Raw genomic sequence first — 17,184 nt, 5'->3', positions numbered from 1 at the left:
GTCTGCATTCAGCCCTGCCATAGGATGTCACCACCTTTTTCAGCTCTCACTTTCTGCAATCCTCTTGGTGCCACCCTCTGAGTCCACAGGAGCTGGAATTACAGATGTGGTATCACATATCAATGCACGCTGACAGTACTCATTGTCAGCATACATTGAGAAGAACATTGGAAACAAAATTGAGTGGATATATATCCACCACAATGTTGATTCCATGTAACCCTGGTTGAGAATATAATGTCTAATCATTCAAACTTCCATTGCCATTGCCTTTATAATGAATTGCTTTCTTTGATAACATTACATTGCAGTATGATTGAATCTATAGCCCTATATTGGTCTACTTACACTGTACATATGTATATTGTTTTTGCTATTCTACTAATGCTTGCTGCTTGTGACCTTCTAGGTGCCTTCGGGATGCAGGGCCTGATTTGGGGTCCCTTTTTAGCTTCTGCCCTGCCTCCTTTCCATGGGACTGGTCCTATTCCTGTGGAAACTGGGGAGAGTGCTTAGTGGGCTTATGCCTTAAGGCCCCTCCTTTCCCATACACTGCCCCTTGTTGCTGTTTTCCTATGGTGGATTGCTGTGGGCAATGACTATGGGGGACGTTATGGTGCATGCTCGACCTTTCTCTGCTGACAATTTTGCAGGTTAGGCTTTAGGCCAGGAGACCAGCATGTGAGTCCCCCAAGGGGGATTTAAACTGTGGGGCGTGCTGGGGAAGATTGGACATAACAGGTAGGCACTCTGCATTATAAATTGCTTTTTATACTCAATCCATTAGGGGATTTACTTTGCATGAGGCTCTGTCATTTATAAGGAATTGCTCTGACAGAGTTAATGAATTAACTTGCAAGTCATGCATATGTTCCTGTAACGGAACAGGACACCCCTAACTGGGTAGCTCCATTGATCGATGCTCCTAGTGCTTCCCAAGGGCTCCAAGCACTTCACAAGAAACTGTAACCACTTCAGACCCCACAAACCTCCGCAGCTTGGTTAGGGTCTCGCCGTCTCCTACCCACCCTGGACCTACAACAAGGCTCCAGGTTCCCGTGGGTGAACCTCTCTTTCCCCAGAGAGTGCAGCAGAACAAGCTCTTACACAAGCTCTTACAAGAGCTTAGTGATTATTCCAAGGGAGTATGGAAGACCATAGCAATCCCTTGTAGCATATTCCCCCAATAAGAGACATGACTCTACATTGAGGGTGAAGTAACTCTAGAACTACTTTGTTGAACAAGAAACAGACTTTTATACAGTTTTCACCCACAAGGTTACCGCCCAGGTGGACCTTGTTGAACACTGGACGTGACATTCACAATCCAATAGGAACAGGGTTTTACACTCCCATACAGTGTATACAATCCCGCCCCTCTGGCTGATTACAGTAGCATATGAAAGTGTATACAGGAACTAAACTAATTTTCTAGCCATCTGGACAGAACAATGTGAGGTCATTAACATTTAACAATGGAACAGACAGGTAAACTTTAACCACTTTACCGCTAAGTACTGTAATAGTACTGCGGCAAAGTGGCTCTTGTAGGTCTGACGACGTAGACCTACGTCGTCAGACTCCTCCCCTGTAGGCGGCGCTCGCGCGCCGCCGGAGGCGCACTCCCGCTGTTTTCATTCACAGCGGGAGTCGGGCCAGGGGAGGAGCAGCGGCGATCGCCGCTGCTCTGCCCCGATCGTCGGGGATCTAGTGTGGAGATCCGTCCGCCTGTGTAAACACAAGCGGGCGGATCTCCTCAGTGACAGGGAGTGACAGATCGGACTGTTCAGCATAGCTGGACATCCGATCTGTCCCTGTCTCACAAAGTCACCTCCCCCACCACACGTCAGTAAGCACCAGGCATACATTAACCCCTCCCTCTCCAATAAAGTTAACCCCTTCCCTGCCAGTGTCATTTTTACAGTAACAGTGCATATTTATAGCACTGATTACTGCAGTAATGTCACTGGTACCTCCAAAAGTGTCAAAAATGTCAGTCAAGGGTCCGATCTGTCCGCCGCAATGTCGCAGTCCCGCAAAAAAAACCGCAGATCGCCGCCATTACGCGTTAAAAAAAAAAAACACCAAAAATTACAAAAATCTTTCCCTTTGTTAGTAAACGCAATAACTTTTGCGCAAACCAATCAAAATACGCTTATTGCGATTTTTTTTACCAAACATAGGTAGCAGAAAACAAATTGGCCAAAAATTTAAAAAAAAATTGGTTTTTACATCTTTTTTGGGGGGGATTTCTTATAAAAAAATGTGAAAAATATTGTTATTTTCTCAAAATAAACGCTCTTTTTTTGTTTATAGCGCAAAAAGTAAAAATTGCACAGGTGATCAAATACCACCAAAAGAAAGCTCTGTTTGTGGGAAAAAAAGGGCGTCAATTTCGTTTGGGTACGGCGTCGCACGACCGCGCAATTGTCAGTTAAAGTCGCACAGTGCCGAATCGCAAAAAGTGGCCCAGACGTAAGACAGCAAAATGCTCTAGTGGTAAAGTGGTTAACACAATACACATTCCCTCCCAATACACAAACAATAGGGAAGTCTGCGAATGACAGTCTTTGTGTGTCTCTCACAGCCAAGCATGAAATACACTGTGTAAGGAGGTATTAAATCTTCATATTTCTATATGAAGATTTTGCTGACAAATATTGAAGCAAACCAAACCATTACTTATCTGTCTTTCACTCATAGTGATGGTTAGTACCATCACAGTTCATTTTTATAGCTGCTCTAACTATATTTACCAGCTTGCTTAGTGGACTCCATCCTCCCTAGATATGGTTGTAAAACTTTGGGAACATTCATTTTATGAATTTATACATTTATATACTGTAATTGTGTCTTCGAGGAGTGGTTCCTTCTTCTTTGGTACAAGTTTTTTTTTATGAAACCTTTTCCCTTTCTATTCCCTTTATTAATACAGAGCCTTCTATAAGATTAATCCTTTTGAATGTTCACCTGGTTCTTAACATGTCCCTCTTCTCCACCCCACAGCTTGTATATATCACCCTCACTCCTGTCCTCACCTTATTACTGCACTCACTATCTCCTGCTATTTCTAAACCCACATGCACATAAATCCTCCAGGACACTGAGGCATGTCCCTTCATATAAATCACACTCTCATATTACCAACCTCACCTTTCTGCTTCTCCTAGCCTCTGAAGACATATCCCCAAACCCTGGGCCTCCATCATTTACCCATACTCAACACACCACTTTCCCTGCACTCTCTGGCTGCAGCCGCACTCAGCATAATCTAGTTCCCATCTCTCTTCTTCCCAAGACCAGACTCCCTTTCTCTTGTGCCCTTTGGAACGCCCGCTCTGTCTGTAACAAACTCACCTCTCTCCATGACCTTTTCATCGCTAACTCATTTAATCTACTCGCCATCACCGAAACCTGGCTTCACGAATCCGACACTGCGTCTTCTGCTGCCCTATCCCAAGGTGGTCTTCTATGGACTCACTCCCCTAGACCCAATGGACGCAAGGGAGGGGGTGTCGGGATCCTTCTAGCCCCAAATAGCACCTTTCAGGTACTTCACCCACCACCCTCTCTGTCAGTCTCCTCATTTGTGGTACACTGCATTCGTCTTTTCTCTCCGGTTTCTCTAAGGTTAGCTGTGATCTACTGCCCCCCTGGACCAGTATCGACCTTTCTTGACGACTTCTCTGCCTGGCTACCCTACTTTCTCTGTTCCAAAATCCCCACAATCATTCTTGGCGACTTCAACATCCCTGTTAATATTAACACTCTTACCACTTCCAAACTTCTCAGTCTAACCTCCTCCTTTGACCTGAAGCAATGGATACATGCCTCTACTCACTCTGAAGGCAATATCCTTGACCTTGTCTTCTCCCACCTATGCACTCCGCACAACCTTTCAAACATTCCTTTCCCTCTCTCTGATCACTACCTTATTAGTTTCACTCTCTCCCTCTCCTCCGCCTCCTCTCCCTCCAGCTACCGTACAGTTACCCGCAGAAACCTACACCATCTCAACCCTTCTCTTCTCTACTCTGCTACCGACCACCTCTATGACAAAATCGCACCCCTGTCCTGCGCCAACCTAGCCACTTCTGTCTACAACGCTTCACTCTTAGCCTCCCTGGACACACTGGCCCCCCTCACCACACACCGAATCAGGCCCTGACCCCTTCAACCTTGGCAAACCGAAATCACTAGAAATCTGAAAAAGCATAGCCGTGCTCTTGAGCGCCTATGGCGTAAGACTAGGTCTCAGAAGGATTTCAACCAATATAAATCTGCCCTCCAAAAATACAATTCCAGTCTCCACACTGCCAAACAGGCCTATTTTATCACTCTCATTAACAGCCTGTCATCACGCCCCCGGCAACTCTTCGTTACCTTTAACTCTCTACTCCGTCCTCCACTACCCCCTCCCACAGACTCACTCACTGCCCAGGAGATTGCCTACCACTTCAAACAGAAGATTGATACAATTCGTAAGGAGATCGTAGCTGTTCAGACACCTTCCATGCCTTATGCTTCATGCCCACAGGTGCGATCATTACTTCCCTCATTCAACCCCGCCACTACAGATGAGGTTGTTAACCTACTTGCTAACGTCCACTTAACCACCTGCCCTCTGGATCCTGTTCCCTCACAAATGCTACGTTCACCTTCTGGCCCTATTCTACGCTCTCTAACCCACATCTTCAATCTCTCCCTCTTTTCTGGCATCTTCCCCAACTCTCTAAAACATGCACTAGTCAGCCCTATACTCAAAAAGCCCTCACTGGACCCAACCGATCTGAACAACCTACGCCCTATTTCCTTGCTCCCCTTCTCATCCAAACTCCTCAAACATCTAGTTTACAACCGACTGTGCGACCACCTTGCCGTGAATAGCCTCCTTGATCCCCTTCAGTCCGGATTTCGGCCTCAACACTCTACTGAAACTGCTCTCCTAAAACTGACAAACGATCTACTAATGGCCAAAACCAATGGACACTATTCTGTACTCCTACTTCTGGACCTTTCTGCTGCCTTTGATACGGTTGACCATCCCCTCCTCCTCAAAAAACTCCACGCCTTTGGTCTCCGTGACTGTACTCTTCACTGGTTATCTTCCTACTTATCCAACCGCACCTTTAGCGTTATGTACAATTCTACTTCCTCCTCTCCTCTTCCCTTCTCTGTTGGGGTCCCCCAAGGCTCTGTTCTTGGACCCCTCCTATTTTCAATCTACACCTCCTCTCTGGGTCAGCTGATAGCCTCCCACGGCTTCCAATACCATCTCTACGCTGATGATACCCAAATCTATCTATCCACCCCTCAGCTCTCTCCCTCAGTCTCCTCACGTATCACTAATTTACTATCAGATATATCGGTCTGGATGTCTCACCACTTCCTCAAACTCAACCCATCCAAAACCGAGCTTATAATTTTTCCTCCACCACGTGCCCCTTCCCTTGATTTCTCCGTCAATATCGACGTCATTACTAATAGCCCATCCCCGCATGCCAAGGTCTTAGGTGTTGTCCTGGACTCCGAACTCTCCTTTAAACCCCACATCCAATCGCTGTCCAAATCTTGCCGCTTCAGCCTCCGCAAGATCTCCAAAATATGCCCCTTTCTAACCAAAGACACAACAAAACTCCTAGTTCACTCTCTGGTAATCTCGCGCCTTGACTACTGCAACTCCCTTCTCGTTGGCTTACCTATACACAGGCTAGCCCCCTTCAATCCATCATGAATGCTTCCGCCAGACTCATCCACCTTACCAATCGCTCAGTGTCCGCTGCTCCCCTATGTCAAGCCCTCCACTGGCTTCTGGTCACCCAACGAATTAAATTCAAAATACTAACAACATCTTACAAAGCAATCGACAGCTTAGCCCCCAGCTACATCACTTGCCTAGTCTCAAAATACCAACCTAATCGCTCTCTTCGTTCCTCTCAAAACCTCCTGCTCTCTAGCCCCCTCATCACCTCCTCCCATGCTCGCCTCCAGGACTTTTCCAGAGCCTCTCCAATCCTATGGAACTCCTTACCCTTATCTGTTCGATTATCTCCTACTCGCCTATTAGCTTTTAGGCGATCTCTGAAAACCCTCCTTTTCAGAGAAGCCTATCCTACCAACACCTAACAAATGTATCTCCATCTTCTCCATCAACCCATCCCCCACGGTTATTGCCTTTTGTTTCACTTGACCCTCCCTTCTAGATTGTAAGCTCTAACGAGCAGGGCCCTCTAGTTCCTCCTGTTTTGAACTGTATTGTAACTGTATTGTCTTCCCTCACATTGTAAAGCGCTGCGCAAACTGTTGGCGCTATATAAATCCTGTATAATAATAATAATAATAATAATAATAATAATGTCCTCTGTGGCAGGGAAAGCTATTTAAAGCATATTTGCTTTATTTGCTGTCCATGCTCTTCTTCCACGGGAGTCCTGTGTTTGTTCCCATGCTCGTTCATAGGGATTGCCCCTGAGTTTGGTGCCCAGGGTTCCTGCTGGTGTACAGGTAGCAAACAGTATTCATTACTGTTGGCATATATCGTTGGAATCTTTTGTTGTTGTTTTTTCTTTGCTTTATTTTGTTTTCCATATGCATAATGTTGATACTGTCTAATTACAGAATGACTGGTCTCTCCCAATATCCTCCTGAAGAAGTGGGTTTCTCTGGAAAATGCATTGAAGCTTAAGCTCCCTTGAAAATCCTAGCATATTTACTTACTTCCTGAAGCTAACCTTTTACATTTTACTAATGATTGTATATATGCTTTACTAATTTTGTTATCCTGTGTAGGACATTGTCTTTTAACAGTTGTCTTAATCTGGTATGTGAATATGTTTTTAAACTTCTTTAATAATACGTTTGTGCGATTTTAACTATATTACACTCTGTGTAGCACCATTAAAGTCCATTTCCAAAAAAAATCTTTTCAATGATCAAAGAAAGGCTTTAAGTGTAGTTAGCAATTCATAAAGTAAATGAAAATATATTTGTGTCTTTGAAAAATTAAATCGAGAATCAAAAAAAATGAAATTTGTGGTAATGGTGTTTGTTTATGGGTTTATTTTATTTTATTCATCTATTTTACTTATTTTTATATTATCCTTACTGCAAGTCCTATTTCAGCTGATATTTATATTAGTCAGGTATTTCTACTTTTTCAATTCTACTGTAATAGTGCTGATAATTTTGTTATATCTTAATAAAATACTGTTCCTTTCTCTAGAGAGTAAATTGAAACAAATGATCGTGTTTATCTTATTAAGGAAAGTGTATGTTACTAGAGCTAGCAGGACACATGAATTTAAAGAAATGCCATGAAGACACAACAATAAATAACACCACTGTCCATCCTGAAAAGCTTTCATGACCTGTTAGGGTCATAAAATAATTATTTAGTTTAATGTCATGATCCAGTCCCCCACCATCCATATAGAATTCTATTCTATTCCCTATCTCATCAGGGAATTTATTGTTTCATGTTAGAGGTCTCAAAATATATTAAACATGCAAAAACAGTAGACCATCTGTGTGAGAGATAAAGTTCTCTACTCTAAGGTGTCCTTTTATGAAACGGAGATGAGCAGTGATCCTGCTGATCACAGCTCATTTCCGATCATTCTCAGTTTATGAAACAGAAATGATCGCAGGAGAACATGTTCTCCGCTGATCATCTCTTCACACAGGGAATCTGTCATTGACAGACACAGAAATGGCCAGACTATGAAGCTGCGATCCCCGCACTTCACTGGCGATCTGGGTCAGAATTCACACTCCCGGGTTCACCAGCCTGGAGCTTGTGAAGCAGGGAGTGAAGACAGAATCGGGGGAGAACTGAGGGGGAAAAAGGAAGATTATGGACTTCCTTCTTCCTCGTTCAGACCCCCCAACACAGTAATCATGTCCCCCTGCCATATTTATGTATATATATACATGTATATATATACACACATACATGTAGATATATATTTAATGTGTATATATATATACAATGTATGTGTGTGTGTATTCAGTGTATATATATACATATTTATGTAAGGGGACTATTATTTATAACCTCGTGTACTCAGCAGTGATAATTTATCTCTGCTTGTTAAAGCGCGCGAGGGATTTTCATACTACTGTAATCTCGCTTTGTCTCACGAGATTACAGACGCTCCATTGACTTCTACACAGATCTCCGAGAAAACCGTTCTCCTCTGATCACCCTGGGCGAACTGAAGTTCTCCGATTCATAAAATGGGTGCCAGATGTGATCATTTTCCCCAGAGAACTGTAGAGAAGCCAAAGGAGAAAAAAATTCACCCGTTCATAAAAGGACACCTAAATGGGTAATTTATCTCATATGATAATGTGATATTTTCTGATATGTTATTACCTAAAAAGATGTGTTATACAATCAATGAACAAATATTTTTAAAGAGTTTCTACAGGACAAAATACTAATTTTTAATTTTACAATTACACAAATAAAGCTGTACTTATGTTTGAGAGTAATTAATCTGGATAAAAAGCCCCATCCCCAATTTATTTAGATCTCCCCATCTAGCCATTATATCAACAAGACCTTATGATTTATTATGCAGCACCACATGCAGGCAGGTTTTAACCACTGAAGAGGGAAGCAGTAGTTGCAGGTCTATGGAATTGATTTAGAAAAGTGTAAAAAGCTGTTCACTTAGCATGGGGATTTTCACTAATTGTTAGCTTAGTGAAGGAGGAGAAGCTCTGCTGACTTCCATCATCCTATCATTTGCAAGCATAAATACTGTTTTCTAATTTTCCTTGCGCATGATTGGGCACTCTTTGCCAAGTATATTTTCTCAACATTTGCTAAGGGAAAATTCCTTTACAAAGTGAACAACTTTTTTGCCTTTAGTAAATCAAACCCTATAACTACAAGGAATCCACTAGATATGTTGGGCTTTTTCTTCTCCTTTTTGATTATTTATTAATCTGAAGGTGGACTCTGCCCTAATATACCATTATTTTTTACTACTTTTTTAGGTTTTTACATCTGAATTCCTTATATCTGGAGATGTGTGTGGGTCTCATTGAAGGCTAATTAACTTGATCCAGATCACAAGCTGGTCTCACTACCTTGCTGTTAAGTGCTGTATTTGCTCAAATCCCTCTATCCCCAGTTGGGCTGCTATTTCTCCTTATTCTGGTGCTACCGCCCAGTCTAATCAGTATTTACAATGAATGTAAGTGAGGATCCATCTTTTTTTGATCAATTTATTTTTATAAACTCATATTGTGCATTTGTTTCCCTATTGGTTGAGTAATTATTTAATCTTAACACTTCCGCTCCTGCTAACCCCCTCTGCAGGTGACCTTTAGGCGCTAAATGGCGTATTTTGGCTATGTGGTCTCTGGATCCCTGACATCAGGCTTACACAACCATCCACTCAGGTTCAGGCTTCATGCCACAGGTATGATTTTGCCTTGTTTTTGGTGCATACCACCTGGACACATGGCACTTTATCTATATACTTGGTGAGCGCATTAATTGAATTCTATGCATTTACCTGTATATATATATTAATAGCATTCATTGCCTGGGCGTTGCTCTGAAGAAGCCATTTCCGGCTAAACCGGTCAGCATTAAAAGCTAAATCAGCGCAGACGGAAGCATGATTTCACGTTTACTTCTTTGTAATAAATGCACTTTATGCTGATGTAATTTTTATGATTCATTTTGATATAAATAAAATGTATACTTTTTTATTACATTTGTTGGTTTATTCCAAGCACCGTTAAAGTCTCATCATGATATACTCTTGTTCTTAGTCTTTCTATGCAAGGGATGTTGCTGATATGATCTATTGACTTACTGGCCCTCTTCACCATTTTTTCCCTGATTCTGGTATGTTTGTGGAAATTTTCTAGGGAAGTTTTGCTGTAAACCCTGCATGTCATTTTCCCTCATTACTAGGGTTGAGCGGACACCTAGATGTCCGTGTTCGACGGGTTCGGCCGAACTTTAAAAAAAAGTCCGGGTCCGTGTCCCGGACTTTTACCGAACTTTTCCCGGACACCGAACCCCATTGAAGTCAATGGGGACCCGAACTTTAAGGCACTAAAATGGCTCTAAAACACCAAAGGAAAGGGCTAGAGTGCTGCAAATGGCAGCAAAACGTAATTAAGAGCATGGCAAGTGCTCTGCAAACAAATGTGGATAGGGAAATAACTTAAAACAACAAAAAAAAACAGAAAAATAAAACAATGTTCTTCTTCATCTCTGAAGGACGAGGCCCATATGGAGTAGGAGGGAGGTTGAGGTGGTGGTGGATGTGGCGGTGACATAGGCGTGCGCACAGGGTGTGCTGGGTGTGCCTGGGCACACCCTAATCACCTAGGGCACATAGCATTGCCAGTGAGGAGATGGGAAAGATCTCCCTGGGACCTGCTCTGCTCTATTTCTCCTTGCCTACAGGTACATGGCCCCGATACATTACTCTCCCTGCTGGCAAACACATGCATGTGTATTTCAACTTTGGGGTGCACACCTTAATGCAATAGGCTGCGCACACCTATGGGCGGTGTAGGTGGAAGCGGCGGTGGAGGAGGACCAGGGCCGGATTAACAGCATCATGGGCTTGGTGCTGAGGATTTTGAAGGGCCTTAAGGGCCGTGCCTTGCCATGCACCCAGAGGAGGAAGGGTGCAGCCATGCATGCCTAATTCAACATGGGATGCTGTCTCTGAAGCCCATAAACACATCCATGCATCGCCAACTGTCCCTCCTTGTCCGGCCTTCACGCTGTGTGGGGAGGTTCTGAGGGTGCTGCCTGGGGAAGCGAGCATAGAAGCCAGACTTCTGTGTTTACAAGTGACAGAAGAGCGGTAACAGTGAATATGGCCAACCCGGGGCCTATATAAAAGGTAGGGGCCTGGAGCTGCAGCTCCAATAGCCCCTACATTAATCTGGCCCTGAGGAGGAGGACGAGGTAGCCAACACTGCTTCTTTTCAAAAATTTTAAATGAGGGTACACCCCAAAAGAGTGAGAAAGAGCAAAAATGGAACAATGGGTGGGTAAGGTCGGTATCCATTGCTATTCTGCATAAGGTACGGAAAAGTCCCGTGGGATCCATGCCTGGTTCATTTTAATGAACGTGAGCTTGTCCACATTGTCTCTGGACAGGCGGCTGCGCTTGTCTGTTATAACGCCCCCAGCCGTGCTAAATACCCGTTCAGATAATACACTGGCTGCAGGGCACGCCAGCACCTCCAAGGCGTAAAGGGCAAGCTCAGGCCATGTGCCCAATTTGGAGACCCAGAAGTTGAAGGGGGCAGACCCGTCATTCACTACATGTAGGCGTGTGCACACATACTGCTCCACCATGTTGGTAAAATGCTGCCTCCTGCTAAGACGTTCCATCTGAGCTGCTGGTGCTGCTGTTTGTTGTGGCGTGCTGACAAAGCTTTTCCACATTTCGGCCATGCTAACCCTGCCTTCTGAGGTGCTGGCGGTGCCCTGGTTGCGTTGGCGACCTCCTCCTCCTCCTCCTCTGCCTTGTGCTTCCACTGTGGCCCCGCTGTCAGATGGGAATGCCAGCAGCATGGCGTCTACCAGCGTGCGCTTGTACTCGCGCATCTTGCGATCGCGCTCCAGTGAGTGAATTAAGGACGGTACGTTGTCCTTGTAACGGGGATCCAGCAGCGTGGCCACCCAGTAATCAGCACAAGTTAGAATGTGGGCAACTCGGCGGTCGTTGTGGAGACACTGCAGCATGTAATCGCTCATGTGTGCCAGGCTGCCCAGAGGCGACGAAAGGCTGTCCTCTGTGGGAGGTGTATCGTCCGTGTCCTCTGTATCCCCCCAGCCACGCACCAGTGATGGCCATGAGCTGGCCTGGGTGCCACCCTGCTGTGAACATGGTTCCATCTCCTCCTCCAGCTCCTCCTCCTCCTCATCCTCCTCATCCTCCAGAACTGTGCCCCTGCTGGACAATTGTGTCCCTGGCGTTTGTGTGTGCAGGAACCCACCCTCGGAGCCCCTTGCGAATGACTGCCCTGAAAGCCTTTGAAATGTTACCTCTTCATCCTCCTCCTCCTCCTCCTCATCCTGTGCCACATCCTCTTCCATCATCGCCCAAATTGTTTTTTCAAGGAGGCATAGAAGTGGGATAGTTAAGCTGAGAATGGCGTCATTGCCACTGGCCATGTTGGTGGAGTACCCAAAACAGCGCAACAAGGCACAATATATGCAAATGTCAAATATGCAAACTATGCCGCAATTTAATGTTTTTTACACCAAAAGGGTGTGTATTGAATAGCGGAATAGGATAAAAAAACTGTGTATCTCACACGTACAAACACAGACTAGGCCCGATTAAATTTTTTCCTACCCTAAAGGGAGGATGAGGAAGAGGAGTATGGAACATGCAGCACCCTCAAATCTTCAGAAGTATGAGATGAACCCCAAAAACTTGGAAAGGTGGATCTCTCTCACACGTACCAACACAGACTATCCCCCAATTTAACTGATCCCCAAAGGTTTTTGATTAAATAGCGGAATAGAAAATATGATCCAAAAAAAGTGTATGTATATCACACGTACACAACCACACTAGGCCCCAATTACTATTGTTTGTACCCCTAAAAGGCTAGATGAGGAGTAGGGGGGGTATGGAACAGGCAGCACCCTCAAACCTTCAGAAGTATGAGATGAACCCCAACAACTTGGAAAGGTGGATCTCTCTCACACGTACCAACACAGACTATCCCCCAATTTAACTGATCCCCAAAGGTTTTTGATTAAATAGCGGAATAGAAAATATGATCCCAAAAAAGTGTATGTATATCACACGTACACAACCACACTAGGCCCCAATTACTATTGTTTGTACCCCTAAAAGGCTAGATGAGGAGTAGGGGGGGTATGGAACAGGCAGCACCCTCAAATCTTCAGAAGTATGAGATGAACCCCAAAAACTTGGAAAGGTGGATCTCTCTCACACGTACCAACACAGACTATCCCCCAATTTAACTGATCCCCAAAGGTTTTTGATTAAATAGCGGAATAGAAAATATGATCCAAAAAAAGTGTATGTATATCACACGTACACAACCACACTAGGCCCCAATTACTATTGTTTGTACCCCTAAAAGGCTAGATGAGGAGTAGGGGGGGTATGGAACAGGCAGCACCCTCAAACCTTCAGAAGTATGAGATGAACCCCAACAACTTGGAAAGGTGGATCTCTCTCACACGTACCAACACAGACTATCCCCCAATTTAACTGATCCCCAAAGGTTTTTGATTAAATAGCGGAATAGAAAATATGATCCAAAAAAAGTGTATGTATATCACACGTACACAACCACACTAGGCCCCAATTACTATTGTTTGTACCCCTAAAAGGCTAGATGAGGAGTAGGGGGGGTATGGAACAGGCAGCACCCTCAAACCTTCAGAAGTATGAGATGAACCCCAACAACTTGGAAAGGTGGATCTCTCTCACACGTACCAACACAGACTATCCCCCAATTTAACTGATCCCCAAAGGTTTTTGATTAAATAGCGGAATAGAAAATATGATCCAAAAAAAGTGTATGTATATCACACGTACACAACCACACTGGGCCCCAATTACTATTGTTTGTACCCCTAAAAGGCTAGATGAGGAGTAGGGGGAGTATGGAACAGGCAGCACCCTCAAACCTTCAGAAGTATGAGATGAACCCCAACAACTTGGAAAGGTGGATCTCTCTCACACGTACCAACACAGACTATCCCCCAATTTAACTGATCCCCAAAGGTTTTTGATTAAATAGCGGAATAGAAAATATGATCCAAAAAAAGTGTATGTATATCACACGTACACAACCACACTAGGCCCCAATTACTATTGTTTGTACCCCTAAAAGGCTAGATGAGGAGTAGGGGGGGTATGGAACAGGCAGCACCCTCAAACCTTCAGAAGTATGAGATGAACCCCAACAACTTGGAAAGGTGGATCTCTCTCACACGTACCAACACAGACTATCCCCCAATTTAACTGATCCCCAAAGGTTTTTGATTAAATAGCGGAATAGAAAATATGATCCAAAAAAAGTGTATGTATATCACACGTACACAACCACACTAGGCCCCAATTACTATTGTTTGTACCCCTAAAAGGCTAGGAGTAGGGGGAGTATGGAACAGGCAGCACCCTCAAACCTTCAGAAGTATGAGATGAACCCCAACAACTTGGAAAGGTGGATCTCTCTCACACGTACCAACACAGACTATCCCCCAATTTAACTGATCCCCAAAGGTTTTTGATTAAATAGCGGAATAGAAAATATGATCCAAAAAAAGTGTATGTATATCACACGTACACAACCACACTAGGCCCCAATTACTATTGTTTGTACCCCTAAAAGGCTAGATGAGGAGTAGGGGGGGTATGGAACAGGCAGCACCCTCAAATCTTCAGAAGTATGAGATGAACCCCAAAAACTTGGAAAGGTGGATCTCTCTCACACGTACCAACACAGACTATCCCCCAATTTAACTGATCCCCAAAGGTTTTTGATTAAATAGCGGAATAGAAAATATGATCCAAAAAAAGTGTATGTATATCACACGTACACAACCACACTAGGCCCCAATTACTATTGTTTGTACCCCTAAAAGGCTAGATGAGGAGTAGGGGGGGTATGGAACAGGCAGCACCCTCAAACCTTCAGAAGTATGAGATGAACCCCAACAACTTGGAAAGGTGGATCTCTCTCACACGTACCAACACAGACTATCCCCCAATTTAACTGATCCCCAAAGGTTTTTGATTAAATAGCGGAATAGAAAATATGATCCAAAAAAAGTGTATGTATATCACACGTACACAACCACACTAGGCCCCAATTACTATTGTTTGTACCCCTAAAAGGCTAGGAGTAGGGGGAGTATGGAACAGGCAGCACCCTCAAACCTTCAGAAGTATGAGATGAACCCCAACAACTTGGAAAGGTGGATCTCTCTCACACGTACCAACACAGACTATCCCCCAATTTAACTGATCCCCAAAGGTTTTTGATTAAATAGCGGAATAGAAAATATGATCCAAAAAAAGTGTATGTATATCACACGTACACAACCACACTAGGCCCCAATTACTATTGTTTGTACCCCTAAAAGGCTAGATGAGGAGTAGGGGGAGTATGGAACAGGCAGCACCCTCAAATCTTCAGAAGTATGAGATTGTGTTCACTGTACCCCACAAAGATTGAGTTCACTGCACCCCACAATGATTGTGTTCACTGCACCCCACAAAGATTGTGTTCACTGCACCTCACAAAGATTGTGTTCACTGTACCCCCCAAAGATTGTGTTCACTGCACCCCACAAAGATTCTGTTCACTGTACCCCACAAAGATTGTGTTCACTGCACCCTAAAAGGATGTTGTTCACTGCACCCCACAAAGATTGTGTTCACTGCACCCTAAAAGGATGTTGTTCACTGCACCCCAAAAAGATTGTGTTCACTGTACCCCCCCAAAGATTGTGTTCACTGCACCCCACAAAGATTGTGTTCACTGCACCCCAAAAAGATTGTGTTCACTGTACCCCCCAAAGATTGTGTTCACTGCACCCCAAAAAGATTGTGTTCACTGTACCCCCCAAAGATTGTGTTCACTGCACCCCACAAAGATTCTGTTCACTGTACCCCACAAAGATTGTGTTCACTGCACCCCAAAAAGATTGTGTTCACTGTACCCCCCCAAAGATTGTGTTCACTGCACCCCACAAAGATTCTGTTCACTGCACCCCACAAAGGATTTTGTTCACTGCACCCCAAAAAGATTGTGTTCACTGCACCCCAAAAAGGATTTTGATCACTGCACCCCAAAAAGGATGTTGTTCACTGCACCCCAAAAATGATTTTGTTCACTCCACCCCAAAAAGATTGTGTTCACTGCACCCCACAAAGATTGTGTTCACTGCACCCCAAAAAGATTGTGTTCACTGTACCCCCCAAAGATTGTGTTCACTGCACCCCACAAAGATTCTGTTCACTGTACCCCACAAAGATTGTGTTCACTGCACCCCAAAAAGATTGTGTTCACTGCACCCCAAAAAGGATGTTGTTCACTGCACCCCAAAAAGGATGTTGTTCACTCCACCCCAAAAAGATTGTGTTCACTGCACCCCACAAAGATTGTGTTCACTGCACCCCAAAAAGATTGTGTTCACTGCACCCCAAAAATGATTTTGTTCACTGCACCCCAAAAAGGATTTTGTTCACTGCACCCCAAAAAGGATGTTGTTCACTCCACCCCAAAAAGATTGTGTTCACTGCACCCCAAAAAGATTGTGTTCACTGCACCCCACAAAGGATTTTGTTCACTGCACCCCAAAAAGATTGTGTTCACTGCACCCCAAAAAGGATGTTGTTCACTGCACCCCAAAAAGGATTTTGTTCACTGCACCCCAAAAAGATTGTGTTCACTGCACCCCACAAAGGATTTTGTTCACTGCACCCCACAAAGATTGTGTTCACTGCACACCAAAAAGGATTGTGTTCACTGCACCCCAAAAAGATTTTGTTCACTGCACCCCAAAAAGATTGTGTTCACTGCAGCCCAAAAAGATTGTGTTCACTGCAGCCCAAAAAGATTGTGTTCACTGCAGCCCAAAAAGATTGTGTTCACTGCAGCCCAAAAAGATTGTGTTCACTGCAGCTCACACACAGAAAAATGGATGTGGATCACTGACACCTGCCTATCTCCAATCCCACACCACACAGCAATATCGATTGTAGTTTGTAGAACACAGTTTCCCTAAAATTCAGCAGACTCTGTCCCTAACAGGATTGAGAAGAGATCGTAGATCAGGATTGAGTGCAGATTCACCCCACCCCCCACACAGCAATATCGATTGTAGTTTGTAGAAGACACTGACCCTATAATTCAGCAGACTCTATCCCTAAAATGCCTACAACTCGCCCTGCCTAAACACTCCGACCTGTCCCTCAATTCTATCCGGACACAAATGGTTTTTTCCTGCCTATCTTTCCCTAATCAGCAGCCAGCACATTGATGTGTGCTCTGTCCCTTAGCTAAGCAGCAGAATGACGCTGCTGCGGCGGCTGCCTCGAACTTATAAAGACTTGGTCACATGCTTCAGACGGCCAATCACAGCTACTAAGACATTTGCAGGCATGGCTGGGATGGCTTAAGGCACACCAGTTAAAT

Source organism: Pelophylax lessonae (genome assembly GCF_965119305.1).
Source record: "Pelophylax lessonae genome assembly, chromosome: 6".
NCBI lineage: Eukaryota > Metazoa > Chordata > Amphibia > Anura > Ranidae > Pelophylax > Pelophylax lessonae.
Note: the sequence above shows the minus strand (reverse complement) of the source record.